Here is a 27106-nt window from a genome sequence, read left to right on the forward strand (position 1 = left end):
CTTAACAAATGCCATTATTACTATTATTACTATCTTTCCTCCCTCCTACCTATTGTGAGCCCCCTGTGAGAAAGAGAATGGGTTCGATCTGATTATATTGTATCATATACTGTGAGCCCGTAGTTGGGTAGGGACTGTCTCTAGCTGTTGCCGAATTGTACTTTCCAAGTGCTTGGTACAGTGCTCTGCACACAGTAAGTACTCCATAAATGCGATTGAATGAATGAATATCGATTATATTGTATGTGCTATTTGTTAAAGGCTTACTGTGTGTAGAACACTGCATTAAGCACTTCAGAGAGTACAATGAAATTAGTAGACCCCTGCCCTCAAGAAGCTTACCCGTCTGTATGTCTGTATGCAGAGCTTACCGTCTGTAGGTACTAAGCCCTTGGGAGAGAACAATAGAGCTAGTACATGCTATCCCTGCCCTCGAGGTACTTCCAGTCTAGTGGATAACTTTGGAACCAAGGCTGGCCTGAGGGATCTTGGAGGGGAGAGTCCCTACTCAGTCTTCAGGGTCAACTACCCAGAGCTCTGAGGGTTGACTTCCATCCTCAAGCCAATCCTTCTTCTCCTAGGTACTCACTCTATGTTTAGGTCAATTTAAAACCTTGCCCACATTCTTGCTCTCTCTTCCGCCCGTCTCTACCCTGTCTCCTGATCCTGCTCCCAGTTTTCTACCTCTTCACCTGTTTTGTGTGTTTCAACTCTTCCCGGCCCTTTCTCCACCTTGTCCTCCTGCCCGCTCCACCCTCACCACCTCTGCTTTTCATCTCCTTCCCCACCCCTGGTTCACACTTGGGTGTGAATGGGAGTTAACCAGGCACCACAAAGCAGTGAGCCAACCCACACTGCAAAATAATAAATTAGTACAGATTCTGGGAAAGGAACTGACGTATGGACCAATGAATCCAAGTGACTGATTCCATCTGTTTAGGGAAGTTGTCAATCAATCAATAGTATTTATTAAGAGCTTACTGTGTGCAGAGAACTGTACTAAGCTGTACCATCTCCAGGAAGAGGCAAGCCATAAGGACTCCATAGACCGTGGCTGTGGATCATGGGGCTTAGAGAAGGCTGTAATATTGAGTGCTTACTGTGTGCAAAGCACTAAGTGCATGGGAGAGTACAATACAACAGAGATAATAATGATAACTGTGGTATTTAAGTGCTTACTATGTGCCAGGCACTGTACTAAGCGCTGGGGTGAATACAAGCAAACCAGATTGGACACAGTCCCGGTTCCAAATGGGGCTTACAGTTTCAATTCCCATTGTACAGATAAGGCAACTGAGGCCCAGAGAAATAAAGTGACTTGCCCAAGGTCACACAACAGAAAGTGGCGGAGCCGGGATTAGAACCCGCGGCCTGCTGACTCTGAGGCCCGTGTTCTGTCTGCTACACCGTGCTGCTGAGATGGCAGACGCTTTCCCACCCCACAAGGAGCTTGCAGTCAGAGTTGTCATTTTTTGACATACCTCAGCAGGCCTGTCTTGGCTTTGATATCAGACCGCAAAAGTGACTAAGGTGTTGTGTTTCCTGCAACACACCAACTGGTTGTGGCGGACCCAGCTGAAGGCGTCATGGCTAATTCTCAACAGGCCCTAAGCTCCCCACTCTTTGTTCATCAACCTGTCTGAGTTTGGCCTGATGACACGTCCATCTGAAAATGCCTTTTGTCCCCCTCTTGACTTGCTACCCACGTGCCTCATTGGCCCCCACAGGTCTGGTTTGGCTGGGCTGGAAGGCCCGAGTAGTGTTTCCGGTGGGGAGATGACAGTGAAGGACACCGGTGCTAAGCATGGTACTTGGTTGATCCATACTGTGGATTGATTTGGTCACCCTCCTCCATCGCTCCTGGGAGGTTGCCCAGCCACTGGAGAAGCACTGGGGGCTAGGGGAGGGACGGGCAGAGGGCTTCCCTAACGATGTAGCCCAGCCCCCATATTTAGAACGGGCTTGGGGAACTGCCTGCCTTCTGCCTGGCACTCAACATGGTATGGTGGGGGCCTGCCAGCCCGCGTACGGCCATGAGCCAGATGTGAGTGTGCACGCAATGCCCTGGAGCGGCTCCAGTTCTCTCCGGCTGTGACTCTTCCACGTTGCCGTCCCAGGCGGCTCAACTCTGTGGCCTGGCCCTGCAGCCCGGCCCTGCGGCTCGCCTCTGCCTCACCCTAGTCCTTAGGAAGACTTCTCTGAGGAGTTGGGGAACCCTCTCCATTTGTTAGCCACGGGCTCAGTAGCTCCAAGGATACATTCGAAGACCGACCACAGCCCCTCGTTCTCCAGTCACCCAGAGAGGTTCCCTGCCCGTAGTAGGGGGCCAATAAATATGATTGATTAAGCAGTCATCGCAGCCCCTCTTTGGACCCTGCCAGATAGCTTGAGGCACTAGTAAAAATACTGATAATGAATCCTTAGGGTGGGGGTATCTCTAATTAAGCAAAGAGAACCCAAAGCCTCCATTTGTGACATTCCAAATCCTCCCACAGAACAGCTCGCTGACTGAGGGGGGTGCTGGTTGAGGGGGTTGTGGGGATGGGAAAAAGAGAGAGAGAGAGAGAATGAGTGAGAGAGTGAGTTTCACTCCGTGGTCTTGAAGGATTCTGAGAACTGTCTGAGCCCTGGCTTGCAGCAGGCTCCGGGGGAGTCTGGCAGGTGGCTTTCCACTCAGTTTGCCATTTCCCCCCAACACACACACCGACCCTTGGGCAGGAGGGGCTAGAGGACCGATCGCTCTGCTGCGAGTCAGAAGATGGAGGTTCTAGTCCCTGCTCTGCCACTGGCCTGCTGTGTGACCTTGGCCAAGTCACTGAACCTCTGCTAGCCCAGTTTGTCAGGCTGATTTGCCAGCCCATTGGTCTTTGGGTGGGGGAGGGTTCAGATAGACCCAATACAGTCCTCCAGTCAGGTGTCCGGACTGTTGGCAGGCACTGCTGGTCAATGGGTTGTTGGTTTTCTGCTGTGAGCAAAGCGCTGTACACACAGTGGGAGCTCAATATAGCTTAATACAGTTTTCTGCACACAGTGGGCACCCAGTACATCTCTCTGTACCTAGCAGGTGCCTAGCACAGTGCTCTGTATGCAGTGCAAACCCAGTTTAGTGCTCTGTGCACAGTGGGCACCCAGTACAGTGCTCTGCACACCATGAATGTTCAGTAAATGCTATAGATGATGAGGTCAAGGGCAGCATCTCTCAGAGCTAGGACCAGCTCTGATATCCCAATGGGCTCAGAAGGGGAGGCCTGAGGACGAAGGAAAGTCAGGTGTTCCCAGGGGTCCTGCAGCAGGCCTGGGGGAATAGGTCCACCCTGCTGGGCACCTCATCCCAGGTCAGCACAGAGCGAGTGCAGTTTGGCCCAAAGCACATTCCTTCTCACCCACAGCATTTTCCTGGGCCACAGGGGTCGGCGCAGAAAAGACTGGAGTCTTGAAGACTGTCTGTCCATCTGTCCATTGGCCCCTCTTGCGCTGGGCGAGGCCTGGGGTAGTTAGGCATCCTCTTGCTCCAGGGACTGTGAGGTTCCATCCACCTCACTACGTCCACTGAGTGGCTCGGGGGCAGCGATGACCTTTTTGGGACAGAATGTTTTGAAGAGGGGTGACTGAGACCATGTGACTTGGGGTGGCAAACCCTCCTGTAGGGACAGTGTCTGGTCATCCGGTGAGACCTCACCCATGAGCCTGCCCCGTGGGCCCGGGAGCCCAGTGGCCACACCCCTGGGTCCGTGGGCATGCTCAGCCAAAGGTCATGAGCATCAGGTGGTTTGGAAATTCGCTTGTAAAACGTCAAGTTTTTGTTCCCTTTTCTTTGGCGTGAACTGCAATCTCCCCGGGGGTGGGCGGGCAGGCCGGAATCAGTGGTAGAGATGTTGCCTTCCAAGAAAGCCCAGCAGCCCAAGCAGCTAAGCAGACAAGCATCTATCAGCCCCAGCGCCCACACAGTCTGGGGCTGGGGGTTCTGGGAGCCAGGCAGAAGTCAGCCACCAGCACTTCCTCCTTCCCTCCTTCCCTCCCTCCCTCTTTCCTCCTGTCCTTCCTTTCCTCTCCCCCCCTTCCCTCTGCCCCCTCCCCTCCCAGGGTGTGGGGGCCAGGCTGGGGTGGGGGGAGTTTAGTGGGGGCTAAGGGGAGAGAGTGGAGGGTAAGGAGAGCAAGGCAGGCAGGAGGGTTAGGAGTCAGTCATAGGATGGTGCTGGTAGGAGAGTTTCTGGGCCGGCCGTGGAGGTGGGACCGACGACGCTACGTGGTTCAGTTCAGTGCCTGCATCCCTCGGGTCTCAGCAGCAGTGTGGCAGCGGTGGTGGTGGTGGTGGTGGCAGCAATGAGGTGTGGTTGCTGAATCCAAAGCCTGGCCCTGGGCGGAGATGGAAACCAGTGAGGATTTCTTGAGATCCCAGTCCCCCAGCTGCAGAGCTGGTCAGAAACCTTGCAGGGCTAGATTGGCGGCACACACAGTAGGCCAGCTTCAGACGGGAAGCTAGGTAAGTGCCCCCCTCGGGGCAGCATGGGGCCCTGGTTACTGATAAGATGCCCCCCAGCCCCGGGAGCTGGTCTGTGATGCTACATCGCCGTGTGTGGACACTGCTGTGATCAGTTTGGCCACAAAGGGGTTTTGTCTCTAAAAGGTCTTGTGATCAATCGCTGAGCCATGGGCCACGTGCAGCACTCCTGACGCCTCCTTGCTTGTGGCGCTTGGTGCCCTGACAGGAAAAAAGCGGTCAAGGAGGAGAAAATGTGAGTGGCTCCATGCAAATCATCAACACTAGAGTCAGCCTCATCCATGCGGTGTCTCCAGCCAGAAGTCCGGTGACTGGACCCAGGCTCGTTCCTGCCTGGAGACTTCACCATCAGCAAACTGAGCAGAGCGGCCCAGAGGATGGCGACAGGGATTGTGGCCAGTCTGATTATATTCCACCTACCCCAGTGCTTAGCGCAGTGTTTGGTGCAGAGTACGGCCATAACAAATACCACAATTATTATTATTATTATTTCTATTATTATTACTAGTAATAAAGGGGTCACCCTTTATTTCTGCATCCTTTCTAAAACTTCTTAAGTGCTTAGTACAGTGCTCTGCACACAGTAAGCACTCAATATATACAATTGATTGATTCTTATTGTCAGACTAGACTAAATGTCTTACACTCTAAATCTCCCTCATGTTCCAGACAGCCAGCATCTGGAGGGGCAGGAGAGGGGGCAGAGGAGGTGGGTGGTCGGAGGGGGGAGACTGGGAATACACCAGTGAGGACCACAGGCTCTTCTCCAGCCTGTTACTGAGGGTCAACAAGGCACTCTACTGGCTGTTGAGTGACTGACAGTGTCAAACCAATCCCTGCCCTCAGGAAGTTTGCTGTCTAACAGGAATTAACTTTGTGGTTTAATGGTTAAACAGTGAACTTCTTAACCTCCACTCCCAGCCCTTACACAGCCCTTATTTGTGTCCTCCCCAAGCACTTGCACATAAACGCATAATCAGTTGTTCAACCAAGTACTTATTCACATTACTCTACTTGTAACTATTTTTATGTCCATAGTAATAACTGTGGTATTTGTTAAGCACTTGGTTTGTGCCCAGGTACTCTGCTAAGCACTGGGCTTGATACCAAATAATCAGATTGACCACAATCCTTGTCCTACATGGGGCTAGCGATCTAAGAGGCAGGGGAGAATTGGTATTTTATTCCCATTTTACAGATGAGGAAACTAAGGCCCAGAGAATTTAAGTGATTTGCCCAAGGTCATACGAGAGGAAAGTTGCAGAGCCAGGATTTAGAACTCTAGTCTCTTGACTCTCCAGCCTGGCCTCTTTCCACTAAGCTGAGGATGCTCCTTGAGGACAGGAAATGTGTCTCATGATTTTGTCGTGCTTCCCCAAAAGGTTAGTCCTGAGCATTGCACCTAGTGGGAGCTCAGTGTGGACCCTAGATCACTACCACAGCTTCCCATCCGGAAGCCGGCTGGGCTGACCTCTCAGGGCTGGAGGGCTGCAGTATGGTCACAGATAACAGAGGTGGGGCCAATGCCCTGACCTAGCCAATCTTTTGGGGAAGGGCCAGAGGAGGATGCAGATGGGGAGGGCATGGTGGAGGGGGAGAGGCCTAAACCCAAATGACTCCCGACTCTCGGTGCGGGAGAGGTCAGGAGCCGACTGACCCTCCACTGTTGTAGCCTGACATGGACTCGGGTGGTCTCTGTTCTGCTGAGGATGGAAGCTCTATTTAACCCAACATCCCCTGGACCAAACTTGGGCCCACAACAGTTGGGAAGGAAACAAACAAAATAAATGCACACAGAGTCAGGCAGAAATGAGACAGAGTGTAGGTCAGAGCCATATCATAAATATGGATGAGCTTATGAACCGAGCTGCATCTGAGGCTGTGGAGAGGGAGAGGAAGAGGGGGAGACAGGGGAGGAAAGTGGGAGAGTTGAAGGGATGGAGGGTGCTTGCACTCTGAGGCCTCCGGCTCAGCAGAGAAGACACAGAGCTGATGTCGGCCCATGGAGGGGTTGGGAGGGCTGGAAGGGGCGGGGAGGGAAAGGGCCTTCTCCTGGGGATCCCAGCCGGCTGAGTCACAGCCCATCAGCCTTTATGGAACATTCATTTCCGACCTCTTGAGAGCGGTGAGCCGAGCAGTGGACATATGCGGCCCAGAAGACCGCTTGCCAGAGGGGAAGAGCTCAGCACTTCAAGGGCCTCCCTCCACCTTTGCAGAGTATTATGGAAACAGAGTGTTTCTGTCTGAAATCCGTGTTTATCGTGTCCACTGAAAGATCAATTGAGCAAACAGCATGGATTTTTTAGGACCAAAGTTTGATCTGCTTCATAGATTAATGAGTAAATTATGGAGAGGCTGGCATTTCCACGCCTTGGCGTGTGGGAGCACCCAGTCATGTGTGTTACTATTTAGCCCCGATAGGTTGGTGGTCTGTGCCGTAGCACCAGTAGTGAATGTTTTCCCGCACAAACTCAGGAAGCCGCCTTAGTTCCTCTCGCCCTCACTGGCTCCACTGGTTGGCCTTGGAGGAGAGGGAGCCGGCTAGGGGAGGGGGAATGGCTAGGACGCTCCAGACAGGGAGGCAGAGAAGAGGAGGGAGGGGCGGATTGAGGAGCCGGGCTCAAAAGGTGAGGGCTAGAGGGGTGGTGGCAAGGGGAGAATGGCCTGGAGAAGAGAATGGGTGGAGAGAGGCCAGGCCAGAAGTAATATTTGTTTTGAAAGGAACCCAGACATTCCTAGTAATTTCTCTTCTCTTGAACCAAAGAAGAGTCACCTCTGGATCAAACTAGCTCACAAAGAGTTAGGGAACTCAAGGATCGAATATCTGAGAGCCTGCAGAGGGTGAGACACTGTGCTGAGCACCTGCTGAGTGCGAGGCACTGGGCTGAGCATCTGCTGAGGGTGAGGTGTTGTACTGAGCACCTGCTGATGGGGAAGCACGGTACTCGGTGCTCTGGAAAATACCAGTAGGACTCCCGGTCCCTGCCCTTGGGGAGGTTAAATGTTAATGAGTCTCTCGGTTTTGACTTCATGACAGCAAGAGTGAAGAGGCTGCGGATTAGGGTTCAAAGGTTGCCAGCAGGTGGGAGGAGGAACCTAATGAGGGTGATGCGGGTGGGGTGCCTGGGTGGGGTGCCCGAGCCCACAGTTTAGCCAGCAGTTCAACTAGCTAAATCAACTAGCTGATGCAGAGCTGAGGTGAGGGGTGGGAGGCAGAGGGAGGAGGGAAGGGTTGGGGAAGGGGGAGATGGGAGGCAGGAAGATGATTGTACTGGACAGCTGAAAGTGAAGTGGAGAAGACGGAGGTGGCACAGAGCCAACTCTCACCTCCTGGGCAGACAGCTCCAGGGGACCCCTCCCCACTGGCTGCAGCCCCAGATGGTATGGGATTGGGTTTACACCCTGGGACTTTAGGGATTGCAAGGGTTTAGGGGGTCCCTCTCTCCACTTGGATGCTCCTTTTCCTTACCCCTGTGGCCTGGCTTCTGGGCAGGTGGGAATTCTGTCTGTGCTGGATCTGGTCATAGTCACTGGAGGAGCCAAAGGTCCTAGCTGTGGGGAGGCCTTCGCCGACGAAGCCTTACTAATAATAATGGTAGTATTTGTTAAGCGCTTACTATGTGCCAAGCACTGTTCTAAGCACTGGGGGAGATACAAGGTAATCAGGTTGTCCCACGTGGGGTTCACAGCCTTAATCCCCATTTTACAGATGAGATCCCCATTTTACATTTTAAGCCTTCATTTCCTCTGCTCCCTCTTCCTTCTAAAACACACTTGCACTTGGATTTGTATCCTTTATTCACCCTACCTTCAGCCCTACAGCACTCACATACATATCTGTAATTTATTTATATATAAGGTCCATCTTCCCCTCTAGACTGTAAGCTCCGTTTCATCAGGGAACATGTCTAATAACCCTGTCATTCTTTATTGCTGTATTGTACTTTCCCAAGCGCTTAGTACAGTGCTCTGCACATGGTAATTGCTTAATAACTACAATTGAATGAATGAATGAATAATCTCCCAAGTGCTCACTACACTACTCTTAAATATGCTCTATAAATATGATTGATTGATTGCAAACACTTGAAATCAGCTCTCAGTGGGATTCCCGCTCCACCTAACTTCATGGGCCAGGCTGAAGTCCGCAGCAGCGACAAGGACCAGTGATGAGGGAGGCTGCCCGGGAATGAATTTTTTTCACGCTCACTCACACACAGAACCATTGTATCTGCAGCTCAACCCGCAGCTAGCCACAACTCAGCCACAGCTCAGCCCGCAGCTTAGCCCACAGTTCAACCTGCAGCTCAGCCCGCAGCTCAACCTGCAGATCAGCCACAGCTCAGCCGCAGCTCAGCTGCAGCTCAGCCACGGTTCAGCCTGCGCTTAGACTGCAGCTCAGACCACAGTTCACCCTGGAGCTCAGCCCACAGTTCGCCTTAGGGGTGCCCGAGATCCTTCGACCTGGCCGGTGGCCTAGTCCGCGAGCTAGTGTCTCAGTGGAAGCTTGCTGGGGCTGTCATCTTTCCAGGTCGGGACTCTGGGGGCACAAAGGCCCCCATCCTGACTTCAGCCCTGCCTTGGTCCATCAGCAGTTGCTGCTCTCACACCAAAGTTACCACCAAATCTGGTGGTTGTGACTCCTCCAGGAAAGCCCCCATGCCTGGCTTGTGCCTGAAAATATTCAGAAGAACCAAGGAAGGGGTTATTGGGTGCCAGCATTCCTCAGATTTCTGAGACTCCGTCCCTGGAGATTTTGGCTTCCCGAGAAGAGAGCGGCTCACTCACCTGGCTGTGAGAGCCAGACAGCCACTTCGGCACCCGTCACCAACATGGCAGGAAGCTAACATTGAGACAGGCAGCTTGAGTATGTACCACAGTGGACAACAGGGCAGAAGAAATGAGGATGTTGATTCCACAGACTGGGCAGACTACTGGAAGCCATCAGCCACATCCTGTTGAATTTGGAATTGGCTCTTGACTATGGCTAGAGCTAGTGAGTCGAGTCCTCCCCGAGTCCTGCCCAGACCGTCTGCCACCCCTCCCGCTCCACCAAAGTTCCCTGCGGGGTTTGTTATGTGGCCACAGAGAGTCAGGGACAGTGAGTGTTTCTCCAGAGCCGCTTTCCCCTTGCCAGTGGAACTTTTTATAAAGGCAACGTCAGCTTGGAGGCCACTACAGGTTAAAGACTCAGGCCACAGCCCAGGATACAGAGAATGGGAAAGAGCTTCGGGCTGAAGGCAAATGAGTGGGTGAAGAATAATTGCAATTCCAATGCCCAGCTTGGGTTCTGGACTTCTTACAGTGACTTGGTCCTGGCTGCCGGCGGCATCTGTATTATAATGGCTATCAGAGGGAGATGACTGTCAGTCAGAGGGAAAAGGCTCTCAATCTGAGGGAAATTGACCAGATGGAGTGAGAAAGGGTCCATCTGCAAATGATCTAAGGGCTTTAATCACAAACCTCGAAGTCGCATGTAGGATCGCAGATACATGGGTCTTATTTTGGGGAGTGTGGACCTTGTCCTGCATTGAGCCAGCACAGAAGGGGCTGAATTCTTTCTCACAGGAGCCTGGTATTCCCAAATGACATTGGGTCAAGACCTCGGAACATGATTTACTTATTTTCCTGGAGGACTATTGTAGAAAGACAAAGTTCAGCATCTAAATCTTGCTCTTCAGGCTCAGGGCAAAGGACACGGTCCAGTCCCGTGGGCCCATGTCAGTCCATTTCAGATTTTGCTTCTTGGATCTGGAGAGTTGCTCCCATCCCAGCTGAACTGGGGCGGGGCGGGGGGGGGGCGGCTGGGAAACGGGATGGGAGGGGATGGGGACTCATTTTATGCACACTGTAGGAGTTGCTTACAAACCTTTCTAAATAGGGAGACCAACGTAACATGCTGGGTTCCTTTAAATTTGCAAACACTTAGATTCAGTTTAAGGGAAGGAAGGAACAGAAATCTGCAGCTGTGGTAACCATTGACCATCAGCCAAGTAGGGAACCGACAAAAAGGATCATTGGTTACTGCTCTGGCTAAGACAGTCCAGTGCTTGCTGCAAGGAACCACATCTCCCCGGGGTGGGGGTGGGGGGTTTAAGTATGGTAGGGGGCGGACCTCTCAGGGGTCGGGCAATAAGGGTGGGGCTGCGGGGGGCAGAGGGGCAGGGCTTTGAAGGGTGGAGTGTCTCTGGAGCACAGCTAGAAGTCCACAGACAGTGGGCAGAAAAGAAGATGACAAAGTGAAACAGGATAGAGGCAAGGAGGGAGATAGAGGCACAGAGATTTAGAGAGAGACAGAGATATTAGAGGGAGAGCTAGAAGTGGGGTGACAGAAACACAGGCAGAAACATACCCATTCTCCTCCTCCACCTAAACCCACTGACACATTGCCCACCCCCACACCCCAGGAACCCGCCTCCACTCACTCACACAGTTCCCCCTTACCCCTCCCTGATAATGTCTCTGCCACAGGGCAGGTCAGGGGGTAGCATCAGTGAAGCGGTGCCCCTGGTTGACTCCATCCACTGCCCCGTGGTCACCACAGCCACCTCAGCCGTGTCCTCCCTCCATGGCGGCTGGTGTCAGGAGCCGGTCCCCAAGATTTTCACTGCAGCCACCAACTCCCTGCGCCTGCTGGCCCCTCCTGCAGATTGCTCCAGGTTGACTGCAGCAGAGTTCCTGTGGGCTGCTGGGGGCAGCTGGGAGCATCCAGGGGCAGCCAAGGGCAGAGGCAGCAGCTGCAGGGATAGGAGCAGTCGGGGCAGCAGTGCCCACAGCAGGCTAGGTAAGATGTCAGTAGAAGTATTGGTGGTGGCAGTAGCGATTCATTCAATCGTATTTATTGAGCACTTACTGTGTGCAGAGCACTGTATTAAGCGCTGATGGGATAGTGACATGGTGGAGGTAGCAGTGTGGTTGGAGATGTGGCAGTGGTGGTGATGGAATGATGGCAGCAGAGGTGACGTGGTGGCAGTAGATTGACATGGTGGTGGCTGTAGTGATGACATGGAAGTTACATGACGGTGACGTGGTGAGGACGGTGGTGACAGGACAGTGGTGTGATGTGGATGCGGTGGTGCCTTGGTGGGGGGGGCGGTGAGGTGACGATGGCAGAAACAGGGGAGATGGCTGCTGTATGCCCTGCTCTGAGCGCCTTCCTGTGCCCCGCCCTGCTGCTCTATCAGAGAATGGGGCTTTGGGGCCAGCAGCCAGTCGACTCCCAGCGGTGTGATGGGGCTCAATGCCAAGGCCTCCTCCTCCTCCTGAGGCCAGGCTCCTGGGCCCTGGGCAGGCCCTGGCCACCTGATGAATCTGGGCAATGTCCGGCGGGGCACAGGACCTCCATCTCCAAGGGGAGATTTCTCCAGGACACAGAGGTGGTGGAAGACTTCTTAGGAGGAAGGGAATAGGCCAGGGTAGGCTGAGGTGGCGGGGAGTGGGGCACTGAACCAGGTGGCCATGCTCAGAGTAATTCACCAGTGAATAGTGATGGTGTTTACTCTGTGCTGAGCCCTGGGCTCAACACTGGGGCCAACAATGAGACGGTCAGACTGAGTGGGCCTTGTTTTTATCTCATCTCTGCCAGGGACTAGTGAGGTTGTGGCACTGTGTACTGGGAGGGGATGGGATGGGGGGGGAGGGGGGCAGGTTTGCAGGTGCTTCCAGCCAGGGTTTGTTTTCGAGGGTTTCGACTTCCCCATTTGGTATCTTTCTCTCCTTGTGTGCTCCGGGCTGGGGGGGAGAAGAGGGGCAGATTGGGGTGGCCACCCAGGCAGCAGGCTGGGTCCTACCGTGTGAGCCGGCTCTCACATTCAGCCACCACTAGCCAGGGGCCATCACTCCCGTGGCCCGGGGCCTCCTATCCTGCATAAGCCTGTGGCCAGAGTGGGGGCAGGTGGGAGGAGTCTGGGCCAGGGGTCAGGCAGGTCAGTGGATGTCGCCTGGGCAGGAAGCTTCTTAACACAGCTCTTGAAAAGGGAAATGGCTGTGGCGATGGGGCCAACGGCGGGTGAGAAACTAGGAAATTCTGGTCTGGCTTCTTTGGGCTCAGGGAGCGCCTCAGGCCTGACTTGCAGGGCCAGGCCCTCCCCTCTCAGAGGAAGCTCGGGGCCGGCCTAAGGCAGGGTGGGCCTCATGAGCACAGTCATCGGTCTTGGGCCACCGGGATGTGGGGCCAGAGGGTGGCTCTTCATGTTGGGGAATGGAGGGCATATGAGGGGCTTGAAAGGGTACAGGCCAGAGAGACCCAGCTCAGCAGCCAAGGGTCTCACTGACACCGGGAGGATTCAGGTCAGAATGGTGAGGGTGGACCAGAGGTGTTGCCCCCGCAACAATGCACTCCCCTCGAGGGCTACCTCCCCCGTTCACCTCATGGAGCTGGGGTTTGGAAGGTCACACTCACTCCTCTCTCCAGCAGCGCCCTGGAATCCTTCAAGCAGCACGCCCTCTGACACGTCATCACTGGCATGTCATTGTCACTGGCACATCCGGCCAGCAGAGCTCCCTGGGGTGGAGCAGCTGTCTGAGGGCGGGGCGCCGGAGTCTCTCACACTTCCTTACTGGGCCATGCTGCCTGGAGAAACAAAGAAAAACATTCACTTTCCCTGGAGAGAAGTGGTTAGAGGGCATCAGTAAGGGGCCTTAGAACAACCCAGGACAACAGAACAAGGCACCGGGGCAGGGCACGGGCACAGAGCACCAGCGTGGGGCACTCCACAGCTGTAATTCCACCCTCTCCAACACAGATCTGGCAGCTTGGTACAGCACTGGGGTGTTGGTTTGTCACTAGGCTGGAAGCTCCTTGAGGGCAGCAGCGATAGTGTTTGCTCATTCTATCGTACTCTCCCAAACACCTGGCACAGTGCCTGCACACACAGAAGGCAGTCTGTCTGCCTGGAAGGGTGGGTGGGCAGGATTGGATGGTTCCTTGGATTAGCCCCAGTGTTGTCTCTCTGGATTCAGTCAACTCTTTTTCCATTCTTCACCTTGAGATGTTTTTCCTGATTTTCCCAGAAGTGCCCGCCTGGATTCTCACTCTCTTCCATCATGTTCCTGTGCCTCCGCCCATGAGGCCTGAGGCCTGGGGAGATGGAGCCATGATCATCCACTGGCCCCTGGCTGCAGGGCCCCTGATTGCCGGATGAGAGTTGGGTAGACTCCTCAGGGGAGGGCTGAGCTGGCCGGGCTGAGGGTTCTAGGCAAAGCTCACAGATGGGATCTGGCTATTTCCACTCAATTATAGTTCAACCAACAAACTGATCAAACAGTGGTATTGGTGGGGCACTGAATGAATGTTAGACACTTGGATTTGCCCTCTTGAACACCTCACCCTCTTAGGGATGGGGACCATGTTTAATTCCTACATGTATAGTCTCTCCCGGTGCATACTACTACTACTAATAATAATGGCATTTATTAAGCACTTACTATGTGCAAAGCACTGTTCTAAGCACTGGGGAGGTTACAAGGTGATCATGTTGTCCCATGGGGGCTCACAGTCTTAATCCCCATTTTACAGATGAGGTAACTGAGGCCCAGAGAAGTTAAGTGACTTGCCCAAAGTCACACAGCTGATAATAAGCAGAGCTGAGTTTTGAACCCATGATCTCTGACTCCAAAGCCCGTGCTCTTTCCATTGAGCCACGCTGCTTACTACAGTGCTCTGCACACAGTAACCACTTCATAAATACTGTTACTACTAAATACTATTACTACTGCCTCAGCCTCACTGCACTTATGTACATATCCATAATTTATGTATTTATATTAATATTTGATTCCTCTGTGGACTGTAAGTTCGTTATGGGCAGGGGACATGTCTACCAATCCTGTTATATCGTATTCTCCCAAGCGCTTAGTACAGTGAGGCTCAATAAATATGACTGATTGATTAATTGATAGACACTGCGCTGAACCTCGGGGACACAACAGAAGTAAGGCCCATGATCCCTGCCCTCAAGGAGTTTTCATTCTAATAACTTAGTGATGTGGCACTGTGTGAAAGTGTCACCTCCGTCTGGGACAGGGGATAAGATCCGGGGACGGTGCAAGCACTGCGATCAGCAGTTGCAATAATTCCTGCTACTGCAGCTGCTGCAGCTGCAGCCGCTGCTGACCAAGAGCCTTACCAGCCCTGGGATTCTTGGATTCAACAAAGTGGGGTCAGATCCAGGGAGCGAGGGAGCCCAGTGCTCAGCAGCCCCTGCAGTGCCCATAGCTGTGGGAGCCAGGCTCCCCGCATTGCTCATCTCCATTTCAGGTCAGACCTGACTGGAGCCTCCAGTCAGGGCTCAAAAGATCCAAAATGGCAGCAGCTTTCTACTTGTGCGTTCTCTGAAGTCTGCCTCCTCAATGCCCCTCAGGGTCCCGAAGCCCCTGCCCCTTCTTGCTCCTACATTCCCTGAGGGAAGTTGGTGGCTGGGGCCTACTGGCCCTTCAGGCTGAGCAGGACGAGGGGTGACAGTGGCTCGGGACTTGTTGGGCGGGACTGGGAATCAAGGCGGAGATGATCAGACGATGGTGAGTGGCAGCCACGACCCGGAGTCATGAGAGGGGCTCCTCCGGCATTGGCCAACACCGGTCTTTGGCCTGAGCTGTTTGCTCACCAGTGGCCGACCTTGATCCCCGGCAGCTGCTGGCCCACAGTTGCATCAGAAATGGCACGGTGATACCATCCTGCTGTCAATCAATCAATCAATCAATTGTATTTATTGAGCGCTTACTGTGTGCAGAGCACTGTACTAAGCGCTTGGGAAGTACAAGCTGGCAACATATAGAGACAGTCCCTACCCAACAGTGGGCTCACAGTCTAGAAGGGGGAGACAGAGAACAAAACCAAACATGCTAACAAAATAAAATAAATAGAATAGATAGGTACAAGTAAAATAAATAAAGAAATAGAGTAATAAATATGTACAAACATATATACATATGTCCCCCTTTGGGCTGCAGCTTGGAAGAGTCCGGCAGGGACGGACTGGTGGGGATGGGTTGCACAGGGATGGGCTGGCGGGGACTGACCGGCGGGGATGGGGTGTCCCCTTTATTTTGGCTGTGAGTGGAACCAGCTTGGGGGCTTTGTCCCCTTAGGGAAGCATCCTGCAGCCAAAACTGCCCCCAACAGCTGGGGTCAGTCAGTCAATTGTACTTACTGAGAGCTTACTCTGTGCAGAACACAATACCAAGCCCTTGAAAGAATACAATACAGCAATATAACAGACACATTCCCTGCTCACAGACACATTCCCTGCCCACAGTGAGCTTACAGTCTAGAGGTGGAGGCATACATTAATATAAATAAATAAAATTACAGATATGTACACTGCTTCAAAGTGATTGCCTTGTAAGTTCAAAGTGATTGCCTTGTTATCTTGATGTTTGTCTGACTGACTGACCTGTATATATGTATATATGTTTGTACATATTTATTACTCTATTTATTCATTTATTTATTTTACTTGTACATATCTATTCTATTTATTTTATTTTGTTAGTATGTTTGGTTTTGTTCTCTGTCTCCCCCTTTTAGACTGCGAGCCCACTGTTAGGTAGGGACTGTCTCTGTATGTTGCCAATTTGTACTTCCCAAGCGCTTAGTACAGTGCTCTGCACATAGTAAGCGCTCAATAAATATGATTGATGATGATGATGATGCTTCCCAAGTTCCCAAACCCAGCAAAGGCGCTCAGGCCACAAATGAGGCGAGATCTGTGTTTCCTCTGCTCAGTGACTTTCTGCCACCGACTTGGGGACTGGAGCATTGTCTGGAAGACTATGATGGGTCACCGGTAGAAATGAACTCACCACCTTCAATTTTGAAAAAGGTTAACAACAAGTGCAAGCAGCTTCTACGATGGACTTTCACGGGGTTGTGTCCCTGAACTGAAAAGGACTTAGCACCTTGGGCCTGGAGACGTGCAGAAAACTGGGCGTTGAGAGTCCAACGGCTGCTGTGGGAAAACAAACACTCTAAGGAACCTCTCCCTGCTAAATTCCATCGGGCTTCTCCAAGTCTTCACATTCCTATCGATCAATCAGCAGTCAATAGTATTCATCAAGCACCAAGCAGTGGGTACTGAGCCCTCGGGAGAATACAGCAGAGCTAGCAGACATGGTCCCTGACCTCAAGAAGCTTAGAGTTCAGCAGAGGAAAACAGGTAGGGAAAGCACAGAGCTCAAAGGTAAGGACCTAACGGCTTCAGTGGTGGTTGGGGTGAAGAGGTTAAGTGATGCTACTGCCGAAGTGCTGAAGAAGCAACAGAGGAGAAAATAGGGTGGGGAGATGACAGACTAACCTGGGGAAGGCCTCCAGGAGGAAATGGGCTTTCCTGAAACTCCCTTTCTCTCCAAAGTAGCCAGAGTGAGGTGGCAGGGTCCCATTCCCTGAAGCGAGAATGACTGTTCCTCTCGGAAGAGCTTTCCCACTTTTCCCTGGCCTCTGCTGTCACCCGCCCACTGCTTTCAGCTCTGGCCTGGGGCAGTTTGACCAGAAGGGGTTGGTCTTGTGACGAAGTTGGGAAGGGGTGGGGGGAGGATGACTCTTTTATTGCACCGCTCTAGGCCTTGAGTCACACACCTTTATTCACTGCAGAGTTAACCTGTCTGTGCTTTGCTCTGCTCCTCTTTCTCCTCCTCCTCCTGCTTTTCCTTCTGCCTTTTTCCTCCTGTTCCTCCTTTTCTTCCTCTTTCTCCTGCTCATCCTCCTTTTCCTCCTGCCCCTCCTCCTACTGCTCTTCCTCCTTCTCCCATGCCTCCTCCTCCTCCTGCTCCCCAGCCCCTCCTCCTCCTGCTCCCCAGCTCCTCCTCCTCCTGCTTCTCGTTCCTTCTAATAATAATAATAATTATGGTTTTTGTTAAGCACTTACTACGTGCCAGGCACTGCATTAAACGCTGGGGTGAATACCAGCAAATCGGGTTGGACACAGTCCCTGTCCCATGTGGGGCTCACAGTCTCAATCCCCATTTTGCAGATGAGATAACTGAGGCACAGAGAAGTTAAGTGACCAGCCCAGGGTCACACAGCAGATAAGTGGTGGAGTCAGGATTAGAATCTATGACCATCTGGATCTCAGGCCCGAGCTCTATCCACTACGCCATGCTACTTAAGCTTACGAGCAGAGAGGGTGGGGAAGAAGGTGAATTGGGAGGGGTGGCACCAGCATGGCCCCACTTCAGAGATAGAATCCATCCCTAACCCTATTCATGTCCCCGTTCCCATTCCGGCCCCTGCCCCTCTCAGCTTTTTGTTTTAAAATGAGCATAGTGAAAACTTTACAGTCCAGTTGAGTCTGGGGCGGTGGTGGTGGTGGTGGTGGGGAAATGGGAGGAAGCAGTGTGTTCTGGTGGAAAGAACACGAGCCTGAGAGTCAGAGCACCTGGGTTCTAATCCTGCCTCTGCCATTTGCTTGCTGTGTGACCCTGGGCAAATCACTTAACTTCTCAGTGCCTCAGTTTCCTCAACTGTAAAATGGGGATTGAATAGTTATTTTCCTTCCTACTTAGACCATGTTCCTCATGAGGGACAGGAGACTGTGCCCAACCTGATTGACTTCTGTCTACCCTAGCACTTAGTACTGTGCTCAATTCACAGTAAGTACTTGATGAATACAATATTACTACTACTACTATTACTAATAATAACAATAATAAAAATAATAAAAACTGGGAGATCTGTAATGAGCCCATACCTCTAACCAGCTGGGAATCCCTTCTGGAATGGAAGTTAAGACAGCAGATCAATCAATCTATGATGCCCGCTGTTGAGTAGGGACCGTCTCTACATGTTGCCAACTTGTACTTCCCAAGCGCTTAGTACAGTGCTCTGCACACAGTAAGCGCTCAATAAATACGATTGAATGAATTTATTGTGTGATTACTGTGTGCAGAGCACTATACCAAGCACTTGGGAAAGTACAATGCAACAGAGCTGGTAGATATGATCCTTGCCCATAAGGAGTTTACAGAAGGAGGTAGATGTTTAAATAGTTTAAAGATAGGGGAAATAGAAGAGTGTAGAAATACTTACATAAATACTGCTGTGTGACCTTGGGCAAGTCACTTAGCTTCTCTGTGCCTCAATTTCATCAGCTGTAAAATGGGGGATTGCATATGCAGTCTCCCCACTTAGACTGTGGGCCCTTTGTGGAACCCCCAGTTATCCTATATATACCCTAGAGCTCAGTACAGTACTTGGCAGACAGTAAGCGCTGAGCAAATACCATAATTATCATTATGAAATGTCAGAGCTGGGAGCAGAGCTGTCTCTGACCCCCGCATCCACGCTCTTTCAACTAGCTGGAGACATTTAGTGGAACTTTAGCCCTACCATCCCATCCATGCTTTGCACTGTCATTCTCCTCCATCATTTTAATCCCATGGATTTGCATATCTCTGATCCCATGCCACTTTCTGACTGAGAGAACCAGTTGTCATTGCAACACCACCTTCACCGCCTTTTGGTTTCTCTCCACACAAGCTAGGTTCTATGGGAACACCTGTAGGGAAAACATTAGTAGTGTCACCATGGCAATGGCCCCAGGAATTCAAGGCCATCACCATGGGGACAGCAGGCCAACCAGTCTTTGGCCATCTCATCATGTGACTGAGCAGAACTGTGGGCGAAATGTCTCCTTCGGGTCCTCCCCAAAGGCCACCACTGCCACCTCTCCGACTCCAGAGCTCCCCTTCCTTCTCTCTTTCTTTCCAAAACAAAAGTCAGTGGGCTGATATTCCCTTCTCCCCCGGCGGCTGCTGGCACTGAGAAAAACTTCCCCTCACCTGCCTGTCTTTCCTCCTCCTCCTCCTCTGGAGATTATTTTGGGGGACCAGTTTTCCTACAGTCCTTCCCTTTAGCCCAACAGGACCTGATACCTGTGCTAATGTGTGGCCTGGTGGAAAGAGCAGAGGACTGGGAGTCAGATGACCAGGTTAGTCAGTCAGTCAGTCAGTCAATCAAATTAATTTATTGACCATTACTCTCCTCTAGCTGCGTGGCTACTTCCTCTTCAGGAGTGTCACTGGGCTGTCCACACCTGTGGGATTTGACCATTTTAGGGACTCCTCTCATATTAGTGCCTCCTTTTCTTAATCATTCACTAGCATGTGAGTAAGAAGCAGTGTGGCTCAGTGGAAAGAGCACAGGCTTGGGAGTCAGAGGACATGGGTTCTAATCCTGGATCCTCCCTTTGTCTGCTCTGTGACCTTGGCAAGCCACTTAACTTCTCTGTGCCTCAGTTACCTCATCTGTAAAATGGGGATTAAGACTGTGAGCCCCGCCTGGGACAACCTGATTACCTTGCATCTACCCCAGCGCTTAGAACAATGCTCGGCATATAATAAGCGCTTAACACATGCCATTATTATTATTATTATTATTATGTGCTGAACTCCTACTGTGTGCCAAGTACTGGGCACTTGGTTGGGAGAGTACAGTAGAGTTAGGAGACATGATCACTACTGTCCTCAAGGAGCTTCCAGTTTACTGTTTGTAGAGCACTGTACTGAGTGCTTGGGAGAGTGTCATTCAATCAATCTGTGATAGTCTCAATCAGTCAATGGTATTTATTGAGCACTTACTGTGTACAGAGTACTGTATTAAGTGCTTGGGAGAGTACAATACAACAGAGTTAACAGACAAGTTTCCTGCCCACAAGGAGCTTACAGTCTACAGGGAGAGACAGACATTAAAATAAATTATGGCGTTGTGGGGCTGAGGGTGGGGTGAATATCAAGTGCTTAAATAATAATAATAATAATAATTAAAGGGTACAGATCTACGTGCCTAGGTAACACTAAACTGTGAGCTCCTTGTGGGCAAAGGACTTGCCAACTCTCATATAGCGTACTCTCCTAGGCGCTTAGTACAGTTCTCTGCTAACAGTAAGTACTCGGTAAATACCATTGAGTGATTGAGAGTAGAGGAAGTGAAGACTTAATTGGGAGAAGTCTCTTGGATGAGATGTGTTCAATAAGGCTTTGAAGGTGCAGAGAGTGGTGGTCTGTCGGATAAGAAAGGGGAGAGAGTTCCAAGCCACAGGGATAACATGGGCAAGGGCTCAGTGAAGAGATAGATGAGATCAAGGTACATTAAGTAGGTTGGTATTAGAGAATAATAATAATAATTACACTATTTGTTAAGTGCTGACTATGCGCTTACTATGTTCTAAGCGCTGGGGTAGATACAAGGTAATCAGGTTGTCCCACGTGGGGGCTCACAGTCTCAATTCCCATTTTACAGATGAGGTAATTGAGGCACAGAGAAGTCAAGTGACTTGCCCAAGGTCTCACCCGGCAGAAAAGTGGCAGAGCCGAGATTAGAACCTACATCCTCTGATTCCCATGCCCGTGCTCTTGCCACTAGGCCATGCTGCTTCTCCAGCATGAGCAAAATGAGCATGAGGAGCAAAGCTTGCATGCTGGGTTGTACTAGGAAATCAGCAAGGTAAGATAGGAAGGGGGAAGGTGATTGAGTGCTTTGAAGCTGATGGCAAGGAGTTTCTGTTTGATGTGGAGGTGGATGGGCAATCCGTGGCGGTTCTTGAGGTGTGGGGAAACATGAATTGAATGATTTTTTTAGAAAAATGACCTGTGCAGCAAAATGAAGTATGGACTGAAGTAGGGAGAGACAGGAGGCAGGGAGGTCAGCAAGAAGGCTGATACAATAGTCAAGGCAGGGTAGGATGGATTAACGTGGTAATGTCCCCCTGCTCCTCTCCAGTCCCTCCACTCACCTGCCTCCTCCTTCTTCAACTCTGCTGGGAAAGCAATACCTCAAGGGTAGATCTCCTGGCTCCTCTCAAAATCTACCCTCTCCACCCATGCCTCTGACTGACCCCAACCCTGCATAACTTTGTCAAAGCTCTTGCCCCCTCCCTTCTACCCTCCTTGACCACCGTCTTCAACTGTTCATTCTCCTATGGCTTCTTCCCCACTGCTTTCAAGCATGCTCATGTCTCCCCTATCCTAAAAAAAAAACAAAACAACTTTTCTCTTGACCCCAGTCATAGCCCTATCTCCCCTCTACCATTCCTCATTAAACTCCTTGAGCAAGTTGTCTACACCCACTGCTTCCACTTCTTCCCCTCCAGCTCTCTCCTTGATCCCCTCCAATCTGGCTTCCATCCCCTTCTCTCCATGGAGACTGCCCTCTCTAAGGTCACCTATGACCTCCTTCTTGCCAAATCCAATGACTCTTCACATATGCTTTGGAAAAATTGCAGGAGGAATTTCCATTTTGTGAGGAAATACTCATACATCATGACTTGGCTTAGTTAAGCACTTACTGTGGAACAAGCAGTGTGCTAAGCTCTGGAGTAGATACAAGATAATAAGGTTGGACACAGTTCCCGTCTCACGTGGGGCTCAGAATCCAAGTAGAAAGGAGAGCAGATATTGAATTGTCTCTCTTTGTTGCTGAATTGTACTTTCCAAATGCTTAGTACAGTGCACTGCACACAGTAAGCGTTCAATAAATACGATTGAATGAATGAATCCCATTTTACAGATGAGGAAACTGAAGCCCAGTTAAGTGGTTTACTCAAGGTGACACAGCAGGCAAGTGGTAGAGCCAGAATTAGAATCAAGGTCCTCTGACAGCCAGGCCCACGCTCATTCATTCACTCATTCATTCAATTGTATTTACTGAGTGCTTACTGTGTGCAGAGCACTGAACTAAGCACTTGGGAAGTACAATTCAGCAATGAATAGAGACAATCCCTGCCCACAACAGCTCACAGTCTAGAAGGGAAGAGCAAAGCAACCACCCCTGGATGAGCTTGAATCACCGCTAACTGGTTGCGCCACAGACTCTTTCCCCTGAGCCATGACTTCCTCAGAAGAGAGAGGTTGGGCAGGTTACACTTCTCCTGACCAGCCGAGTCGGGTTTGATCCAGAAGGCATCCTGATACCTTGTGTAGGAAACAAATGGTTATTAGCTGTGACTCACTGGGAAGACTCAGCCTTCTGAAGATGAATTTCGTCAGCCAGTGGCGGATTTTTCCCTTGTAGGGCCTGGGCCAGCCGCAAAGAAGGCCTGTGGTAACAGTGGGGGCGGGATTCAAGAAGGGGAAAGCACTAGTGTGTGGCTGGTATGAGTTTTGAGCACGTAGCCTGGCAGCCCTCAGCAGTCACCAGGAGCAGCAAGATCCCACCACTTAATGACCGTCTGGGAGGGGGAATGGCCTGTGGCTTCTGTGCGCAGTCGTAGCCCGTTGGCTCGGCCCGGGGTCGGTAGGCTGGCCTCCTCGGAGTCTGGAACTTGAATCTTTCCTCTGACCTGAAGGAATGTGGATTCAGCAAGTGGGTTACAGAATGCAGAATCATAAGCTAGTGAAGTTGCAGTGGGCCAATTTTGCATACATTAATCTTTTGGTTGAATTATATTGACATATTAGATCAAGGACAAGTGTGATAAGGTATTCTCACCATAGGGAGCCACACAGCAAATAAAACACCCTCTCCAAGTCTCAGAAATCCTAGCTCTGTGGGACTACTCCGGTATGGAACATGAAATTCCCAATTAGCAGCCAATCCAAACTAGGGAGCTGCCAATTGAATACATCTCTGAAAGTTCTCCTTTCCATGAGCTCCTTGTGGAGAGGACATCTGGACCTGGTGAGGCCAGGCTGACTGGCCCTCTGGAGCCATGGACCCAGTGAAGCCAGGCTGACTGGCCCTCTGGAGCTGCTCATGTGCAGGCCCCGATAAGGAGACGATGGCTTAGCTGGGAAGAAGGGAAAGAAGTGGGGAGGAGAAGGAGGCTGTGTTTGGGGGTGTGCAGTGGGGAAGGAGGAGGAAGAGGAGGAGGCAGAGGGTGGGAGGAAAGGAAAGAGAAGGTGGAAGGAGGGAAAAGAAGTTGTGGATGTGGGGGGGGAAGGAGATAGGCTGGGGATGAGGTAAGGAAATAGTGGATGGGAGCAGGCGAAGGGGGCGAGGTGGGGAGAGGAAGGTGTGCTGTCGGGAAAGGGGAAGGAGGCAGCAGGTGTGGGGAGGGGAAGAGGTGGGGTGTGGTGGAGGGGAAGGAGGCAGAGGGAAGGGGGAAGCGAAGGGGAAAGCGAAGGGGGAAGGAGGCAACAGTTTGGGGAAAGGACGGGGTTGTTTGGGGAAGGGGGAAGGAAGCAATGGTGTGGGGGAGGGGATGGGGTTAGGTGAGGAAGGAGGAAGGAAGCAATGGGCTGGGGGAGGGGATGGGGCTGGGCAGGGAAGGGAGAAGGAGGCATTGGGTTGGGGGAAGGGAGGATGGTGCGGTGGGGGAGGGGAAGGAGGAAGCCGGGAGAGAGTCGAGGACATTCGCTCACTAGGAGTTGTACACTCTCCAAGCCCCAAGCTGGTTCTGCAGGAAATCAGGTGCCTGGGCCCTAGAACTTTGCCATGGTAACCAGGGTAACCGGAGTAACCTAGGGCAGCTGTCCTGGTTTCCCTAGGGTAGGGTCAGGACTCCCCCTGCCCCCTAATCAGAGGGATATGTTCATTCAAGGAAATGAACAATCTAAAAACCCTATCAACAAATCGGTAGTATTGACTGAGCACCTATTGAGGGCAAGCACTGGACTAAGTGCTTGGAAAAGTATGATAGAAGAAAAACCTACATTCCTTGCCCACAAGGAAGTTGCAATCTAATATCCTAAGTGATGTTTTGAAAGAGTTCTTTTGAAACATGATAGCAGTAGTAGTAAGTAGTAGTAATAATATTTAGTGAGTGCCCACTGGGAGCCCTTGGAAAATAAAAAACAGACATGTTCCCTGCCCATGAGGAATTTGCACTTATCGGGAAAGACAGACACATAATACTTACAACCACTGTGATCAAAGTAAATCACTGATTTTACGGTTGAATTAATGCCTCTATGCAAATGCTCAGGATGGCCCAGTAGAAAGCGAAGCAGCCTGGCTCAGTGGAGAAGAGCCCGGGCTTTGGAGTCAGAGGTCATGGGTTCAAACCCCGGCTCCGCCACTTGTCAGCTGTGTGACTTTGGGCAAGTCACTTCACTTCTCTGTGCCTCAGTGACCTCATCTGTAAAATGGGGATTGAGACTGGGAGCCCCACGTGGGACAACCTGATCACCTTGTAACCTCCCCAGTGCTTAGAACAGTGCTTTGCACATAGTAAGTGCTTAATAAATGCTATCAAAAAAAAAAAAGAGCACAGGGCTGGGAGTCAGAAGGACCAGGGTTCTAATACTGGCTCTGCCACTTGTCTGCTCTGTGGCCTTGGGCAAGTCACTTCACTTCTCTGTGCCTCAGTTAACTCATCTGTAAAATAGGCATTAAGACTGTGAGTCGCATGTGGGACAGGACTGTGTCCAACCTGATTAGCTTGTATTCATTCAGTCGTATTTATTGAGCACTTACTGTGTGCAGAGCACTGTACTAAGCGCTTGGGAAGTACAAGTTGGCAACATATAGAAACGGTCCCTACCCAACAGTGGGCTCTTGTATCTATCCCAGAGCTAAGAACAAGTGCTTGACACATAGTAAGTGTTTTAACAAATACCATCATTATTTTATTGTTAATAATAATGATAAGACCTGGGTTCTAATCCCAGCTCTACCACTGGACTACTATGTGACCTTGGGCAGATCACATAACTTCCCTGTGTCTCACTTTCCTCATCTATAAAATGGGGAATAAAATATCTCTTGTCCCTCCTTCTTAGACTGTGAACCCTGTGTGGGTCAGGGCTCGTATGTGACCTGATTGCATTTTCTTTACCCCAGTGCTTGGCACAGAGTAAGAGGTTAACAAATACTATTATTACCAATAATTAGTTAAGGGGGAGAGATGGCTCTGGACTGTAATCTCCTTCTGGACAGGGATCATGTCACTCAGCCAATCGTATTTATTGAGTGCATATTTTGTGTAGAGCAATGTACTGAGTGTTTGGAAGAGTACAATACATCAGAATTGGAAGACATTTCCTGCCTATAATGAAATTACAGTCTAGAGGGGGAAACAGACATTAAATAAATTATTATATTCTCTCCCTGTAGATTGTAAGCTTATTGTGGGCAGGGAATGTGCCTGTCATATTGTTATGTTGTATTTTCCCAAGTGCTTAGTATAGTGCCCTGCTCACAATAAGCACTAAATAAGTGCCATTGATTGAAGACTGATGGCTACATGTGGTTCAAGGAGGTGGCAACTAATCAGGGAAGCCTTGCTGGAGAAGGTGGGATTTTAGAAGGGATTTGAATTATCATCAGTCATCATCAGTGGTATTTGTTGAGCAGAACTGTGTGCAGAACACTGTACTAAGTGCTTTGAAGAGTACCACAAGAGCTTGCAGTCTAGAAGATTTGAATGTGGGCAAAGCTGTATTCTGTGATATGGGGAGGGAGGGAATTCTGAGCCAGAGGAACAGTGGGAATGAAGGGGCAAAGGGTGGGAGAGAGTTGAGGGTGAGGTGCTGCTACAAGGTTGGCTTGGGAGGAGCAAAGACAGTGGGTTGGGGAGAAGCAGGTGAAGAGGGTGGGGGAAGCCTATAGATAAGGTGGGAGAAGGTGGTGCAGAGCCTTGAAGCCAAATGTAGAGTTTTTGTCTAATGTGGAGAGACACAGGAGGTTTGAAGAGAGAAGAGGTGCGGGCGAGCCAGGCTTCAAAGAGACGATTCGGGCAGCAGCTTGGAGTCCAGATTGGAAGGGGAAAAGGCCAGAGGCCGGGAGGCAGGCGAGGAGACTGAATCAGGAATGTAAAGTGAGGTGACGAGATCTTGTGCCAGAGAGTGTGAACCCACTGTTGGGTAGGGACTGTCTCTATATGTTGCCAACTTGTACTTGTACAGTGCTCTGCACACAGTAAGTGCTCAATAAATACGATTGAATGAATGAATGAATGAGAGATGGTTGTTTCATTAAGTTCATTTAATGCAGATTCTAGAGTTGGCAAAGTTTCTGCAGCAGTAGATAGGAAGTGCTGAAGTCAGCAGAGCTGCACTCCAATCCCAGCTCTGCCTCTGGCTTGTTGTGTGGCCTTGGACAAGTCACTTAACTTGAGCTTCACTCTCCCCTTCTGTAATACGAGGATAGAAAGAGATCACGGCTATGAAAGTGATTCGGAAAATAAAAGGTACAGGACACATTCAAGTGGGGATTCAAAAGATCATACCCCAAAGAGCCCTTAAGGAGAGTGTTTTTCCATGAGACTTTTATTTCGGGAGCCAAGGTTTTTTGTTTGTTTGGTTCATTTAATGAATGAAGATTGACCTGGAGCAGACAATCCTACAGCTAAATCATTTCCTGCACCGAGGGTACTACGTTTCACCTCTCTACCTTCCCTCCAATAAACCAGGACTCTCCTTTCAGAGCTTCACAACTGCAGCCACTATTCCTTCCCCCAAATTTCCCCAGAGACTTCCTGCCTTCACTCCCATTCCCAGAGGAATTTCCAGCCTGTTTCCTGGAGAGCTCTCAGAGAAGTATTTTAATGTTTGTCTCCCCATCTAGACTCTCTGTGGGCAGGGATGGTGACTACTGACTTCATTGTAGTGGAGTCTCTCAAGTGCTTAATACACTGCTCCGCACATAGTAAGTGTTCAATAAATACCATTAATTAATTGTTTGATATGCTGCCTCCGCTTCAGTTCCCGAAGGTTAGAGGCGTCTGCATAGAG

General features: G+C 50.8%; 1 long non-coding RNA gene across 1 annotated transcript; it reads right to left on the bottom strand.

Annotated features, from left to right (window-relative positions):
• Window positions 1-12193: 12193 nt before the first annotated feature.
• Window positions 12194-22580, bottom strand: LOC119939137. Its single transcript, XR_005454645.1, has 3 exons — window positions 22444-22580; window positions 12903-13073; window positions 12194-12232 (listed from the first exon to the last, which is right to left on the bottom strand). It is a non-coding gene; the product is annotated as an uncharacterized LOC119939137 (long non-coding RNA).
• Window positions 22581-27106: the final 4526 nt, after the last annotated feature.

Source organism: Tachyglossus aculeatus, chromosome 17, assembly GCF_015852505.1.
Source record: "Tachyglossus aculeatus isolate mTacAcu1 chromosome 17, mTacAcu1.pri, whole genome shotgun sequence".
In the NCBI taxonomy this organism is placed as follows: domain Eukaryota; kingdom Metazoa; phylum Chordata; class Mammalia; order Monotremata; family Tachyglossidae; genus Tachyglossus; species Tachyglossus aculeatus.